Source organism: Schistocerca nitens, chromosome 6, assembly GCF_023898315.1.
Source record: "Schistocerca nitens isolate TAMUIC-IGC-003100 chromosome 6, iqSchNite1.1, whole genome shotgun sequence".
Classification (NCBI taxonomy): domain Eukaryota; kingdom Metazoa; phylum Arthropoda; class Insecta; order Orthoptera; family Acrididae; genus Schistocerca; species Schistocerca nitens.
This window is the reverse complement of record NC_064619.1, coordinates 573032447-573048021: the sequence shown is the minus strand read 5'-3', so window position 1 is coordinate 573048021 and position 15575 is coordinate 573032447.

The following is a 15575-nucleotide window of genomic DNA, read 5'->3' as shown; positions in this document are numbered from 1 at the left end:
GGTTTTTTTTTTTTTACCAGATTTATTTCAACACTTCGCTTCCACTGTGTACGAATGTGTGTGTTTACGTGTAGTGTTGCCAACAGTCACTGTGTCATTATCCTTTGTTTTTTGTTATCGTTGTGTTGCGTATGTGCAGTTTGACATTTGTTTTGCGTGCGTGCTTGTATAGTGTGTGTGTAATCAATGAGCTATTGCTTATATTGATAGGGCCACTAATTTTTGATTTTGTAGGTGGTTGGATGTGGTGTGTATAATTGTATCTATTGCTGTCGGCTTTCTGAAAATGTCAACTGTGTGCTTTTATCTGTCCTTATTGTTGTATTCAAGAAATGTTTTTGCTCTTGTGTTTCTTTTTCTCTCCCCCCCCCCCCCCCCCCCCGTCTCACTCACTCACATAACAAATGAAAAGGTATCAGACCACACATACACAACAGAAGAAAAACAAAGGACGAAGGAATGACAACTGACAGTTGGCGACACTACACACTGTAAACACACACCTTCAATATACAGTGGAAAGTGAAAGTGAAGAGTTGAAATAAATGTCGAAAAGCCGTCGAAAATCGGACATCTGGAGAAAGCAGACCGAGCAAATACATCTCCAGGACAACACATGTGGATTAACAACATCGGAAATCGTAAGTAACCCTGAACGATAATTTAACCTCATGCAGCTTGTACTGAAAACGTTGTTTCTAACTGGAAAAACAAGGGAATAACAAGAGAAAACGTAATCCACTGGAATACACAGACTGATGGCTGGTTCAAATGGCTCTGAGCACTATGCGACTTAACTTCTAAGGTCATCAGTCGCCTAGAACTTAGAACTAATTAAACCTAACTAACCTAAGGACATCACACACATCCATGCCCGAGGCAGGATTCGAACCTGCGACCGTAGCGGTCGCTCGGTTCCAGACTGTAGCACCTAGAACCGCACGGCCGCTCCGGCCGGCTACACAGACTGATACTCTTGGTGTTGTTTTGTAACAATTTCATCGGCAATATCACAGCTTGTCCTGTGACAAAGCTAGAAGGACTTCAAAGGACTACCATATTCTATGGCTCATTGGGTCTACTGTCACCTCTGTCCCTCACTGCAGAAATACTTGAATGTGATAACCTCTTACCTCTTAATCTTGGCAAATGTAGACAAACAAGGATAACAAGTTTGGCATCATGTTTGCACACACAAATGCCCTGATGGACTGGTGTTTCTGAAGACATTGTATCAGATATCCATGTGTTTTCGACGCATCACAAAAGGTCTATGGAGCTGTTCTTAGTGTACTATGCACCATTTTAAATGGACTAGCCTCCATCAAGAGGATAACTCTCTCACTGCTGGAACTTCTAGCAACATTTATTGGGTCAAGATTACTTCATCATTTCTGTAAGGCCACAAACTACGACGGAAGTTGTGCAACATCGTGGACTGATTCAACTGTAGCCTTAGGATGGATACTACTTGATTCTGATCGATGGAAGACCTTTGTCTGAAATTGTTTTACAGAAATAGGAAGACTGAGGAATCCATCACAGTGGAGTCACTGCCCTGGTGAGAAAAAGCCAGCTGATTTAATCTCCAGAGGTACCACAGCAGACAAACATCGGCATGCTACTATATGGTTCCATGGGCCTCTTTGGTTTGCCATGATTTATGCATACAACACATCATTGGCTGCGAGAAATGAAGAAATTAACAGACCAAGTTTTCATGGCAAAAAAGGAAAAACACTCCATATTTTAAAAGCTACATTGTAGAGTAAGTAACACAAACAGTTCTTCTTCTTCTCAGTATGTCGATGACATCCATTTAAATGAAGTGTAGTGCCTCAGCAAGGTGCACTGCTTTTGGCCTTCCTGATGACAGATCCTCTTGCGTCATGATGCGTGAGGAGATGATGTAGATAGGGCAGTGAGGGAAGTTCATCATCGTCTGCTCACACCACAGTCACACAGGACACATCTTGGTTATCGCCTAGCCCCCATTTTAACATGGCTGTTTTACTTCGGCAAATGCCCAAGTGAAGATTAAGTGATCTCCAGTTTGGCCATACTAGGCTTTTTTCTGGGATCAGCTCCACTTTTGATGGCATGCAATCACTTTTAACTCTTTTCTGCCAGCGTTAAAGCTGACTTTGACTTCACTAAGGTAGAGGTGCTTGAGATGAAGCTTTTCCTGCTGCAAAGACGTCGAGCAACAGGTTCATGCCCGTGAGATGGGTGTCTGTTATTGGTTGACTTGGCTTCTATCGGATTTTGCTGTTACTATCCACCTGATATCAGGTGGAACTATTCCCGCCAGAACCTGGATCTTCTCGATTGGGGTTGGTGTCAAGCTTTCTATCATCTGGCGGAAGTTTACTGAAGACCAAGATCAACCTGTTTCGAGTGGCAGGACTGATACCACAAAGGACAAAGGAGAAACCGAATAGCAAAAGGCGAGAGCCGATGTCTGAAGTACATGTGGACCTACTCCCCCCACCTTGTGCCTTTGAGTTTGTTAAGATATTATCTCGTGCTGCAACGTTCATTCTGACACTGTCACAATGTTTCCTGAATGTCAGACTCTTATCAAGAAGAACCCTAAGGTATTTAGGGGTACAGCTGTGACTGAGAGCAGTTCCCAGCCAAGAGACTTTTAACCTGTAGTTAGCATATTTGTTATGGAGATGGGGAGCCTTGAGTACTGTTTCGCTTGGATTTGGCTTCAGGCTGTTGGCCTCGTACTTTCCCATAGCGTCAAGAGCAGACGACAGTTGTCTTTCAGCGCCTTCAGATGTTTTAGCTGGGTAGAGAGGATCAGATCGTTGGCATAAATAAATGATGTGCAAGCCTTGTTACGTGGTTAGTTGCTGAGTACAATTAAATAGTGTGGGAGGAAGAACACTTCCTTGCGGAAGACTATTCTTTGTTTGGCGCCACCGAGTTGTGGTGTTTTGAAAACTAACATAGACTTTTCTGCTGCCGTGCAGTTCTGCAGTGATCTTCAGAAAGCCGTAATCTTTAGCTGAGTTTTACACTTTTGGGAGAAGTTTCCTGATATTTACCGTATCGTAGGTCTCACTCATATCAACAAAGCAACACCGGTTCAGCCGGCCATTGTGACCGAGCGGTTCTAGGCGTTTCAGTCCGGAACCGCGCTGCTGCTACGGTCGCAGGTTCGAATCCTGCCACGGGCATGGATGTGTGTGATGTCCTTAGGTTAGTTAGGTTTAAGTAGTTCTAAGTCTAGGGGACTAATGACCTCAGATGTTAAGTCCCATAGTGGTCAGAGCCATTTCATTTCAACACCGGTTCAAATGGTTCAAATGGCTCTGAGCACTATGGCACTTAACATCTGGTCTATTCCGTGATGCACGTTCCTCTGTGAGAAATAAAACAGTGTTATATTAGAATCACAGTGTTGTGCGTCCTTAATAGACGTCAAAGAGGCGGCCTGTCTTGCGATGTTTCTTAAAGAACTATTGTTACTTCTGCTTGAGGGAGACCACCCACGTAAGTTTAAATAATTAAACACAGGCAGCATTATACTAGCTGTTCCTTTCTGTGTTTTAATCAACTGCCTTGTTAAACAAAAATGGAAGTGTCTATCACTTACATGTGCAGAAACCTTTTATATTTAATTAAAAGACCAAATTAATACATGGTAATGGAATAATTCAAGATAATGTGAGTTTTCATTATAGGTTAGACCTAGTAAGTAGTCTGTATAAGTTGTGTCTGGTCCTTCGGACGTGTCAGAAAGAACAGACACTATTCCTGTGTTTAATCCCATGGCCAGATATAGAATATGTTCAGAAAGGAGAAACTGCGACCTCTGCCGCATCTGGGCAATGAAAGAATTAATTGGCGACAAATGAAAATTTGTAGGAAGGCCGGGATTTGAACCCAGGTCTCCAGCTTACCGGGCAGATGCACTAACCATCTACGGTCTCTTGGCACAATGGTCGGACAAAATTGCACGGACTGCCCAAGCAAGCTTCGCCTTCAGTTCAAATTCCCATTTGCCGCATACTGCCAAAGTAGGGTCCCCCTAGCCCTTTTCCTTCGGTCTGCACGTCGCATCATGCGAAGTCCCGACTTGCATAAAAAATTCTTGGAAGCTGGTTCCACATGGAAAGGGAAGAGCACTGGCCGGCCACGCACACCTGATGAAAATGTCGAGTGTATCCGAGATGCGTTCACACACGCCTGCATACGAAGCCTTACAATCTTTTCTGACAAGTCGACGTTTCGTCTATTGCGTGAGGTAAACCGCCATAATAAAAGAATTTGGGGAGGGGGGGTCACAAAATCCTGGCGTCGTCGTCGAACATGAAAGAGACTCATTGAAACTGAATTTTGTTGTGCTGTTTCTGTTCAAAAAGTTTAAGGACCTTTCCTTTTTGTGGAAAATTGTGACAGGAATGCCCTACTTGGTTGGACATGCTGCCAAACTATTTGTTTCCTCCACCTCACGAAGATTCCAATGATTTCAATTTTGTGCATGATGGCGCCCATCTCGCTTTCATCTTGAGGAGTGGGGTTATCTTAACAACACTATCCCAAAATGATGGACTTTGGAAGAAGGACAACAAGATCTTGTTAATTGCTTTTGGCCTTCCAGGTCACCAGACTTCACACCATACGATTTTTTTCTGTGGGGAAGCATAAAGGACAGAATCTTTGTATCAACTATGGCACCTGCTCTCCAAGAATTGAGAAATCAAATTGTTGAAGCTGTCGATTCAATAAACAGGTACCTGTTGAGCCGTGTCTGGAATGAAATTGACTACTATCTCGATGTTTCTCGAACAATGCATGGTGTTCTTGTCGAGTGCCGATGTACTGCCTGTGCGAACACAAAACTTTGAACCTTCCTATATCCAGTGACATGCGCAATGTGTTTCTATCTTACATAATCTGTCTGTAACAAACAATGAAATCTGTTCTTTCTATGTTATTTTAACAACATTATATGAATGAGTAAACCTAAGCAACTGATGAATTACTATGAAATGAAGTTCAATTTAATCTTGCCAGCAACTATGAAGCACAACGCAATTCCTCCAAACGTATTTCACTGTAACGATATCAGCATTACAATCCGAAGATAATAACGCACAACAACGATGTTAATAATTAACTAGCACTAAATTACTTCTTTAACGACACACTGTAACATAAAAGGTGAAACTATGCATCTAAAATGGAGCCACTCACAAAGAAATAAAGCTATTAGCCTTTGCGAGGGTAATTAGTACCGATACATCATTTTCTATGTTCATTTAATAATAATTTTGTGTATTGATATTTGCCGATACATCATTTTCTATGTTCATTTAATAATAATTTTGTGTATTGATATTTGTAGAGGAATTTGAATACCATTATGCAAAACGGGGAAGAAAGAATTGATAGTTGTTTTGACGAGCGATTGCTGTCCTGGTGCATGTAATATGTTAAATTAAAAATAACTGCAATGAGAAAATATAATCGTATGTGGTAGAATAAGTGTGTGCAGTACTGTGTAGTGTATCTGGTTTAAGTTTTTATATATTGTGAAAAGTTTTTGTAAACGAATGGAATATGGATGTTAATTCGACTAGAGCAGTGTATCACGTGACAAGACGCAGAACAGAGACGCAAAGCGGAGATCGTTGTCTTTTGGTGTTTGGAAGCCGTGCGGGTAAGGTGGACTAGAGCGGCCTGGGGCCGCACGAGTTTTGATTCCGATCCAGGATCAGGCCTATAGGATTGTTCAGAAGCTAGTCTTCGGTTTATAAGTTTGTGAGCTGTAAACATAGTGGAATTACAGTGACTGTGATGTAGTTAGTAAACTATTTATTGCCTGCCACTGGCCGTGCTAAAACTGATTACAATTAGATTGAACCATTGTGCTAGGACCATAATTCATAGCTAAGCAAATTTCTGTGAATAAAGCAACGATATAAATCTAAAGTGCACTAAACATACATTAATATCCTTAATTTTCTATTTACTGTTATATGTCTGTATTTCACTGACTGACCTCATAGGCCACCTTGTCGTTTATGTAAGGGCATAAAGCAACGGTGTGCAACGAAACCGGTGTGCAGATGAGGCGTTTAACAGGTTGTGCCACTCGCCCTCTTCTGTATGGCAAGCAACAGTAGTTAGCAGTAGTTATCGTTTCAACACTTATTTATTTTATTCATTAACACTGCATTTGTGAATTGTAACGTGAAATGTTGAAAGCGAATAGATCTATGGTTCCAGGTGGAGGTTTGAAATCGCGCGCTTCGACACAGTGAACAAAGCAATGTGCAGTAAGTAGTGCTGGGGGAATAAGGCGGCTACAGTGGACCATAGCGAGTGACAGACAACTAGCTGTAGATTCATAAGATCATAGCTGCGTACTGTCACAATTATTGCCCAAATTTTCGTGCGGGATAGATTGCTGGGTCTGGTACCTCGCGTGTGTTCATGTTTCTCATTAAATATGAAGTCAAGTAGGTGATGTCTTTTTGTCAGATACCAAGTCCCTTGCCTTCTAGTTAGTATTTCGGTCCAAGCACTTGTAGCCATGTGCAATTAGTTTCAGTTTTAAATAATTTTTTCTGCAGTATTTAGCTTTCGTAACTAGACTCTCTACGCTGCTTCAAGGTTGTACGCCCTATCAGCTTGACGGACAGTTTCGTATAAGGATACGAACTTCCACATTAGGCAGCAAACGATATAATGTTCAAAACAGATAAATCTTAGTACATGAGAATATAGACTTTCAAGGTCTATACTATTGACGACATCTCGCGTTGAAATTCCACGACGTTTCGATGAGAGTGGCAAATCATCGAAACGAAAAAGAATTTCAATCCGGATGGAAGTCTGAAATGATTTCATCAGATAACTCCAAAGTTCTAGGTATTGCAATTACTCCGAAGCTAGTAATCGGATTTTGAAGGGTGGACGCTGCTCATTTTTTCTTTTTAATTTATTTGCTTTCGGGACGTGTTCATACAGCCATCTCAACACGGAAATGCTATACTACAGTATCTTTTGATAATTCAGAGCGTGTATTCGTTTACGTCGCACCATGGTATTAAGTTACATATGCTTAACAAAGGTCAGATTCCTATATAAAACAAATTTTACATCCACAGTATACTGAAACGAGTTAACAAGACGATAATGTAACACAGAATGCACAGAGGTAGAATACTATAAAAAATCCTTCGGTAACAAAAATGATAAATGATGAATTGCCGTTGGTACACATTTCGGATATTCCTAATTCAAGCCATATTAATGACTATTATCCAAATTAGCAATAATATGCTCTTTTGTATGTTTTGTAAGAATTGTTTCAAAAGCTGCGCATAGAGAATTGAGTATGTGCCCCGATTTATGAGTACCATCTCGACAGAACATGAGAACAGTATACTAGAATCACATTTGGGTATTACAGCGATGTGTATAGATACACCTGTACGCAGACACATACATACAGGAGACACATAGTGACATATATGTACAGGCAGAACGTTCCACATCCTGCTGAGCAGAACTTGAGAACATAGTCAGTTAATTGCTCTTTTGTCTTCACCTGGCCTTCTAATTACCAAGAGCAGTAGATTAGCAGTGCAGAGAGCTGTACCGGAATGTTGACACTGTTAAGAAACTTGTACAGGATTTTGTATGTTGCTATGTCGTTGGATACTGACAAGTATTGGAGTCGGCTTGGGAACTGATGACCAAGAACTCGAAGATAAACGTTTATGTGGTACACATTCCGAGGACATTGTAGGAGTATGTGGTTTAAATATTCTTCGTCTCCGAAAACACATAAAGGGGTGGTGCTTAAGTTAAGGCGTTAGAGGTGTTTGTTGAACTTCCAATGATTAAATTTCAGCCATGCTATGACTGTCATGAAACTTCTCAATGTTTGTGTCTTATTGTACCATGGTACTCTTAGAATCATGGGATAAATGAATCCATAGTGACTACCTTTGATTTTATACATCCTCGACAGTGCCTCTTGTCAATCCGATGACAACCACTTTTTGAGTGTGAGTATCATATCTCTAAGAAAGAGCTGATCATTTAATGGTTTCAAGTATACATGTTTGCTTTGCCAGCACATCTATCAGACTCCTCAACAGGCCTTTACAAGGAAGAACAAGGGAGACTTGTGCAAAAGGAGACACCACTCGTTAATGCACATCTGAATTACAATTTATTAAGATTACAAAATTCCACATAAATCAGAAAACTTAAAACGATGGCCCTCAAAACCAACGAGTGCGGTTACTAATTTCTCAATTAAGAGCACTGCGAGTCAAAGGTTTAGGTACTATGAAAGTTACCAAATATGCTTTCATCAATGAGAATTTGAGTGTAAAATTATTCGTACATAATCTTAACAGTATACGCTTTAAAATCAAACAACTCTTAAAAGGTTTTAGTAGTGCATGAAACAATGTACATGAACTCACAGTAACACCCAAACGAATCTTAATTGGTAGCCTCAAGTGACATTTAAATCAATTTAAGAATTTTTTAGAAACAGACGTACACAACAACAGTAATAAGAAATTTGTAGGTGAAACTTTTATAAAATATTCGGAGTAACGTTTTGGTATTGCCAGCCGTTCGCACCGAGCGGCAGAACCCATGACACTCCACAAAAACGCGGCCCAGCAGCCTAAATTAACTGTTTCTAAAACACACAAGTCACAAACACAATAAAATTAACATGCATAATATAGTGTGACAACAAACAGCTGAATCTCACCCACTGTGTATTAGATTTAGGGATTAGCTGCACCCTTCCTACAATACTACTCTGTTTTACAAAATAAGAAAGGACAAGTAAAAGAAATTCCTAGTCCCAGGTGATATAACAGAGAACTACAATAAGTTATCATAATTTTTGTTAATTTGCAAGGAGTAGAATTTTTTTGGTTGCAAGACAAGCACTACCGGTCTTAAATAGATAATTCTATTAATACTAAGAGAGCCCAGGGCGAGTCAACTCCACAACGCTGGCTGCTGGAACACAGATGGTACATTAAAAGTTACAATAAACTTTACGCTGCTCACAGTGACAAAATTTACTGAATGTCAGATTGTACGTATTATCCAGTTATGTCACCAGAGGACCAGTGCAATAAACAGCAAACATGTAACTAAAAAGAAGTTTTACCATGGGAAGCTCAACCTTGTGAAACGAATCAAATGATTTAAATAGCAAGATGATAAAACAGCTGGTATTGGCTTCTCTAAGAGGTCGGCTCAGTTAACGAGTATTAAGCGCTGTGTTACTGGTTCCATCAAATCAACCCCATGCCACAGTACTGAGTCACATCCCTCCACCTCACTTAAGGCGGAAACAAGCTCTACTGAGGGAGGCTAAGAAAATCTCTGTATCACCCTCTCTACTACTGCACCAGGAATTCTGTCCTTCGCCACAGCAACGATTGCGATCAAGAAGACCAGCGAGTGTTACTGCAGGACAACTCATTGCGGTTGGTTTTGATCTAAATGAAAGCTGGGAGCATGAATAGTCAACAAAAATATTGGGTACAAGAGCTCATCACCTTGATCCCACAAAGAAGCCAAAAGGTTTTGACCTACTGAGGAACCTTTGATGCATCCTCAACAGGTTAAGGACTGGACATGGTTGTTGTACGTACTTCAGGTACAAATGGGGCTGGATCAGTTCGCCAATGTGTGAATGTAATCAAGAGGAGCAGACAATTGAACGTTTAGTCCAACGCTGTCCACTTCATTCATACCCTGGAATTCCCGATGACTTGTTCACTCTCACACCCAGCTAAATTAACTGGTTGAAAAACATGGATTTTAAGGTTTAATCTTGTCTAATATCATATTTATATTGTATAAAATCATTTGCCTTATATCAACTGTATATTGTATAAAATCACCATACGATTAAATAAATAACCAAGTTAGTACACCTTGCAAGATATTCGGCTGGTGTAATGTGTCGTAACTGCAGTATCAATGCTGCTGCACTGTTAAATGTAAGCAACAACTTTAAGCTTGAGAGAGGACAAGTTACTCTCTCACCTATTTTTCGCACACGGAACATTATTAAAGATTTCATTACAACCTGACGCACCTTGAGCGAGACTCTAGAAACTTAATGGCCTGAGCAGATGTTGATGGAGCCTGGTAGGGCGCTAAAAGCATGAGGTATTTTTATAGTTCTTAGCTCACAAAAATGGCATATTGAGAGATGAAAGCAATTGACGGCGAGCCCATCCCCTAGTAAATCTTGTTGGCCAGGCCCACATCCGTACAGGGCAGACAGGGCAGCCCTTTGTCGAGACAGGTCTCCAGCAAAACAATGGTGTGATACCAGCTGTGGCGCCAGTGGAAGCCTGGGCTGGGACGACGGTCTGAAGGAAAGCGTCTACACAGTGGAGTCGTAAACCAGGAATTGTATGCAGAGCCACATGGCCAATGTTGTTAGAATACTACAATTATGCCAACACAATCACTCATTTATATAGTTCCCACAAGAGTTACCTTCCAAGTTCCTTACAGGGTAATAAAAGGAGAGACGCAAACGTGCAGCTTGCGGTCCAGTGGCGGCACGTAGATTATAACTCTGTCACAGATGGCTGGTTGCAGCACCAGTCCTTAGGCCATGGTGGAAAAGGCCCCTGTTCCCGCAACACGACTAACTACAGAGGAACGTGCCCCACACGCCCACCAGCCGACAAGCCCAGACCACCAGATGCTCCACACGTCGCATGAGCTTTGCAGCTAACAACCACCTGCCCTGCGGACTGTCTGAGAGAGCGAGTTCGCCAGAGACCTCTTAGAAGACGCCCATGGACACCCTCTTGGCAAAGATACGTGCACATCAAAGCCTGGCGCGATAGTTCGATTCCCAAAATGGCTCAGCCTCCTCTCCCCCCCCCCACCCCCGCCCGACCTCCTCCCCACATAAACTCAACCCCTGAAGTAGGATTTACAAAATGCAAAAAACGAAAACTAATCATTATCGCTCGCCTTCATCAGGCTGAGCTGTACACTTTGGCAGTGACCTGTCTCCACGTTCCAAACTCTTGACAGGACTGGGGTGGACAGCTCTAAGACGCGCCATGGACTTGTAAAATGAGGCACCAGCTTGGCTGGAGCCTTGCTTCCAACGTCTCGCCCCCCGAAGTTCCTGATGAAAACTAAGTCACCCACCTTGATCTTTGCAGGCAACAGACCACAGTTGTACTGCGCCATTTCTCTTTTATGAACCCTTTCTATGTTACTCCTAGCCCTGTACCAGTTATCCTTGATAGACTCTGGGGATACTTCTCCAGCAACAAGTCTGAAAGTGACCACAGGTTGAATAAAGGGGAGTTCAAAGGGGAGGCGAACATGAGTGCCGCCGGAATTGCGTAGTTATTTTCGTGTTTTGCAATATTGAACGGCAAATTAAGCCATGGCAAGGAGCTACCTCACTTAGTTTGGGCTTCTGAATGGTGTATAATCAGTGCGGCCCTGACCTTTCTGTTAAATCTTTTCGCAAAGGATGGCTGGGGATAGTAAGGTGTTGTCGGTACATAGTTAATTCCTTGTTGAAAACGATACTCCCAAAACTCCCTAGAAGTAAATGCTTGAGTATTATCGCTCACCAGAAACTTGGGAGGACCAAACAGTGAAAATATGTTGCCTAGATGATTAATGTTGACACCTGCCATCACCCCTTTACTCGGCAGTAATCACACAAATCGGGTACAGGAATCCCACAAAGATGTTTCTATGACCTGACTGAGTGCGAGGCTGTGGTCTCACAATCAATGAATAAACGCTCCATTGGCCACTCGGCTCGGGTAGACTGGAGCAACCCTCTTTGTCAGAATCAGGTTTAGCACTCTTTAAATCCTGGCACTCCCCCCACCATTTTTTGTACATCCTTAGCATGCAAATTTTTAATTGTCCGCCCCATTAAGTACACAGACAAAGGATGCCTGTCCTTAGTTGATACCCTCGTACATCCTCACCAGATTTTAGATGATCCTTAATGAACTTGGGCTCAGGATCTTGTTCCTGCTGTTCCTCAAAGAGGCTCGGCACCTTGGCAAGTGCTGCTCAAACACCTCTCCCCTGCCTGGGTCCTCAGAAGAAGAGGACTCTTCATCCTCGAACATCCGACTAAGGTCGTCCACTACCACATTCTCCCATCTTCTAATATGCTTGACAGAGAACTTGAATCCTGAGATTTGGACTGCAGTGGGCAGTATGCCTGATTTTCTGGGGATGCGCCAGCACCGAAGTGAGGGCTTAGTTGTCCAATTCGAGGGTAAATTCACGATGCTCGACGTAGAATTTTAATTTTTCAGTGACGAACAACACAGCAAGGGCCTCAAGCTCAAAGGTGTAATATATACTCTCACTAGGAGTTAACGAGCGCAAGGCATAGGCAACAGGTCGACGCTCACCATTCCTCTCTTGTAACAATACAGGTGCAACCTGGAGATGACACATCCATCTGTACAATAGAAGGGTCACAATCTGGTCAGCCAACATCATAGCGTTAGTTAAAGTGGGCTTCAGGCCATCAAAGGCTGCTTGCAGGCTCTCAGTCCATTTAAAAATGGCTCTGAGCACTATGGGACTCAACTGCTGAGGTTATTAGTCCCCTAGAACTTAGAACTAGTTAAACCTAACTAACCTAAGGACATCACACACATCCATGCCGAGGCAGGATTCGAACCTGCGACCGTAGCGGTCTCGCGGTTCCAGACTGCAGCGCCAGAACCGCGCGGCCACTTCGGCTGGCTCCATTTAAAAGATTGACTCTTTCGACATAACAAATTCAAAGGAACAAAAAAGTTTCTCAAACCTAGGAATGAACTTACGAAGAAAGATTATCATGCCCAGAAACCAGGCTACTCCTTTCTTGGTCTTTGGTGGTCAGAATTTGTGTATAGCCTTAGTTCGTGAATGATCAACCCTTACGTCATTGACTGAGACCAAATACCTCAAAGAGGAAATTTTTTGACGTTCCAGGTTAACCTTGGAAGGTTTCACCGTGAGTCCCGCCTCCGCTAGCCATGACAGAGCCTGACGAAGATGTTCCAGGTGTTCGGGAAATGACTAACAATAGACCACGATATCATTCAGGTAATTCTATATGAATGTGAACTTAATATCACCCAACACTCAATTGAGAAGCCTAGATAGAAAGGCTTCTCCGGTTGACAACCAAAAAGGCACCCTGTTAATCTCAAATAAGTCTCAATCCGTGGTAAATGCTGTTGCTGTGTTGGATTCGTCTGCCAGGGAGATCTGCCAATAAGCTTTGCTCAGGTCCAGCCTGGTAAAATACCGAGCTCCTGCTAAACAAGTGAAACTCTGATGTAATTCAGGCAAGGGTACGGACTCCAAAACTACCTTACGATTCAGACCCCTACAATCGACTGTGGGCCTGAACCCGCTTCCGTTATTTCTTGCGACCAAAAATATAGGAGAGGCGCAAGGGGAAGTAGAAGGGCGGATGACGCATTCACTCAACATGTTCCTAATTATCTCCCTCAACACTTTCATTTTCAGGATGAGAGCCTGTAAGGTGATTGTCTAACTGGCACTTCATCCGACAAGCGGATAAGATATTCTGTTTTACTGTTGACAGTTAATTTATCTATCAAGACCCCCTGGAAACTGTCACAACAACTTGAGTAACACTTGAGCTTCTTCCAGGGACAAGTGGTCCACATCAAAGCCACCATGATCACCTAATACAGAATAAACACCCTACAAATCACCATGCCGACATAATTGGAACTTTACCGAAGGACAAAACTTGAAATAGAAAACCACACGCGAATAATTCAGAATTAACCCAGTATTTTTCACAAAATCGCAGCCTAACAAAAAACTCAGTACTCATAGCCTTCATTACTAACACCTGCAAGGCCAAGGAAAACTCTCCAACCCAAGAGGCGCGCGACGATCCTGTCAGAACTAACTGTTGGCCATTGGCCGCAGTGCAGGTCCTGATGATGGGTTGGAACTCAGGATATTTACAACTTGATCGGTACCTAACGTATCGTCTGTGATTCAATAGTGAAATACTACTGTCTGAGTCTAGTAATGCACACACTGGTTCATGATTCAGATTAGCTTACACAAATGGTAAAGAGTTACTAGTAATTTCCCTAACCTTATTACAGGCTCTCCACAGTTCGCGAGACAGAAACTGCCTGCTGTTTTCTTGGCGTTAGGTGTTCAACTATTTCTCCCACCGAACTTGACAATCACGAGGAAGGTGGCCTGGCTGTCCACAGCTTTCCCTTAATGCGCTGACATGGTAAAAGGAAACATCCTTGGGAGCAGGGTAGTCACTCAGTCTAACAGGGCTCTCTTCCCATCCTCGCCACATGTTGCCTTGTGTAATTCCTTCTATGCTGTTAATCAAACGGATCTAAATCTCTATAGGAGGATAGTTTCTCCGCGAACAGAACACGAGAGCAGTCCTCTGGTAGCATACCCTGCACTATAGAGGCCACTACTTCCGACTCTGACAGCTGAACGTCCGTGGCAAGGATGGCCATACAAACCTCTCGTATCTGTCATATTTATTCCGTCAACGGCACCACCTGACACTGAACACGGGATAAATACCGACTGACCATGTCATTATTTCTCCTAGGTCACAACGTCTCCCTCAAAATCCTGCTGGCAACCCTTAGACTCCCCTGCTCTGACAGCCCAACGCAAACACATTGGGCAATGGAACCGCAAAACAGTGGGTATGACGTATGAAATACTACGCCCCCCAACCCCTCACGGAACTCTAAACACTTTAACCTACCTCTCTAAATTGACCGTAAACCACAAAAATTGCAAAAATTGCTGCATCGTATCAACAGTAAGGTATTCCATACCTTTCAAAGTACTAGAAAGGGTATTGGGTAACTTGGCAGACTGACATAACTCGCTATCTGCACTCGATCTTCCTTCACTGGACGAATCTAGTGAATTTTTTGATAACGGTGTACTGTCGTGGGTACGGCCACCTGGTTCCCCACCCAATTCTAAGGCACTCAGTTTTATCCGCAGCTGCATGACTTGTGTTCTTAATTCATTAATCTTAGTCGCAGCTTGAGGGTCTGAAGCTACCAGCGTTGCGGAAGCAAAGGGAACTTCACAGTAAACATAAACACAGCCAAAGCCTTGCAGACAAACAAAAATTACGCGAAGCGAAATATAGTGTGAGGAGGGCTATGCGAGAGGCGTTCAATGAATTCGAAAGTAAAGTTCTGTGTACTGACTTGGCAGAAAATCCTAAGAAATTTTGGTCTTATGTCAAAGCGGTAGGTGGATCAAAACAAAATGTCCAGACACTCTGTGACCAAAATGGTACTGAAACAGAGGATGACAGACTAAAGGCCGAAATACTAAATGTCTTTTTACAAAGCTGTTTCACAGAGGAAGACTGCACTGTAGTTCCTTTCTAGATTGTCGCACAGATGACAAAATGGTAGATATCGAAATAGACGACAGAGGGATAGAGAAACAATTAAAATCGCTCAAAAGAGGAAAGGCCGCTGGACCTGATGGGATACCAGTTCGAT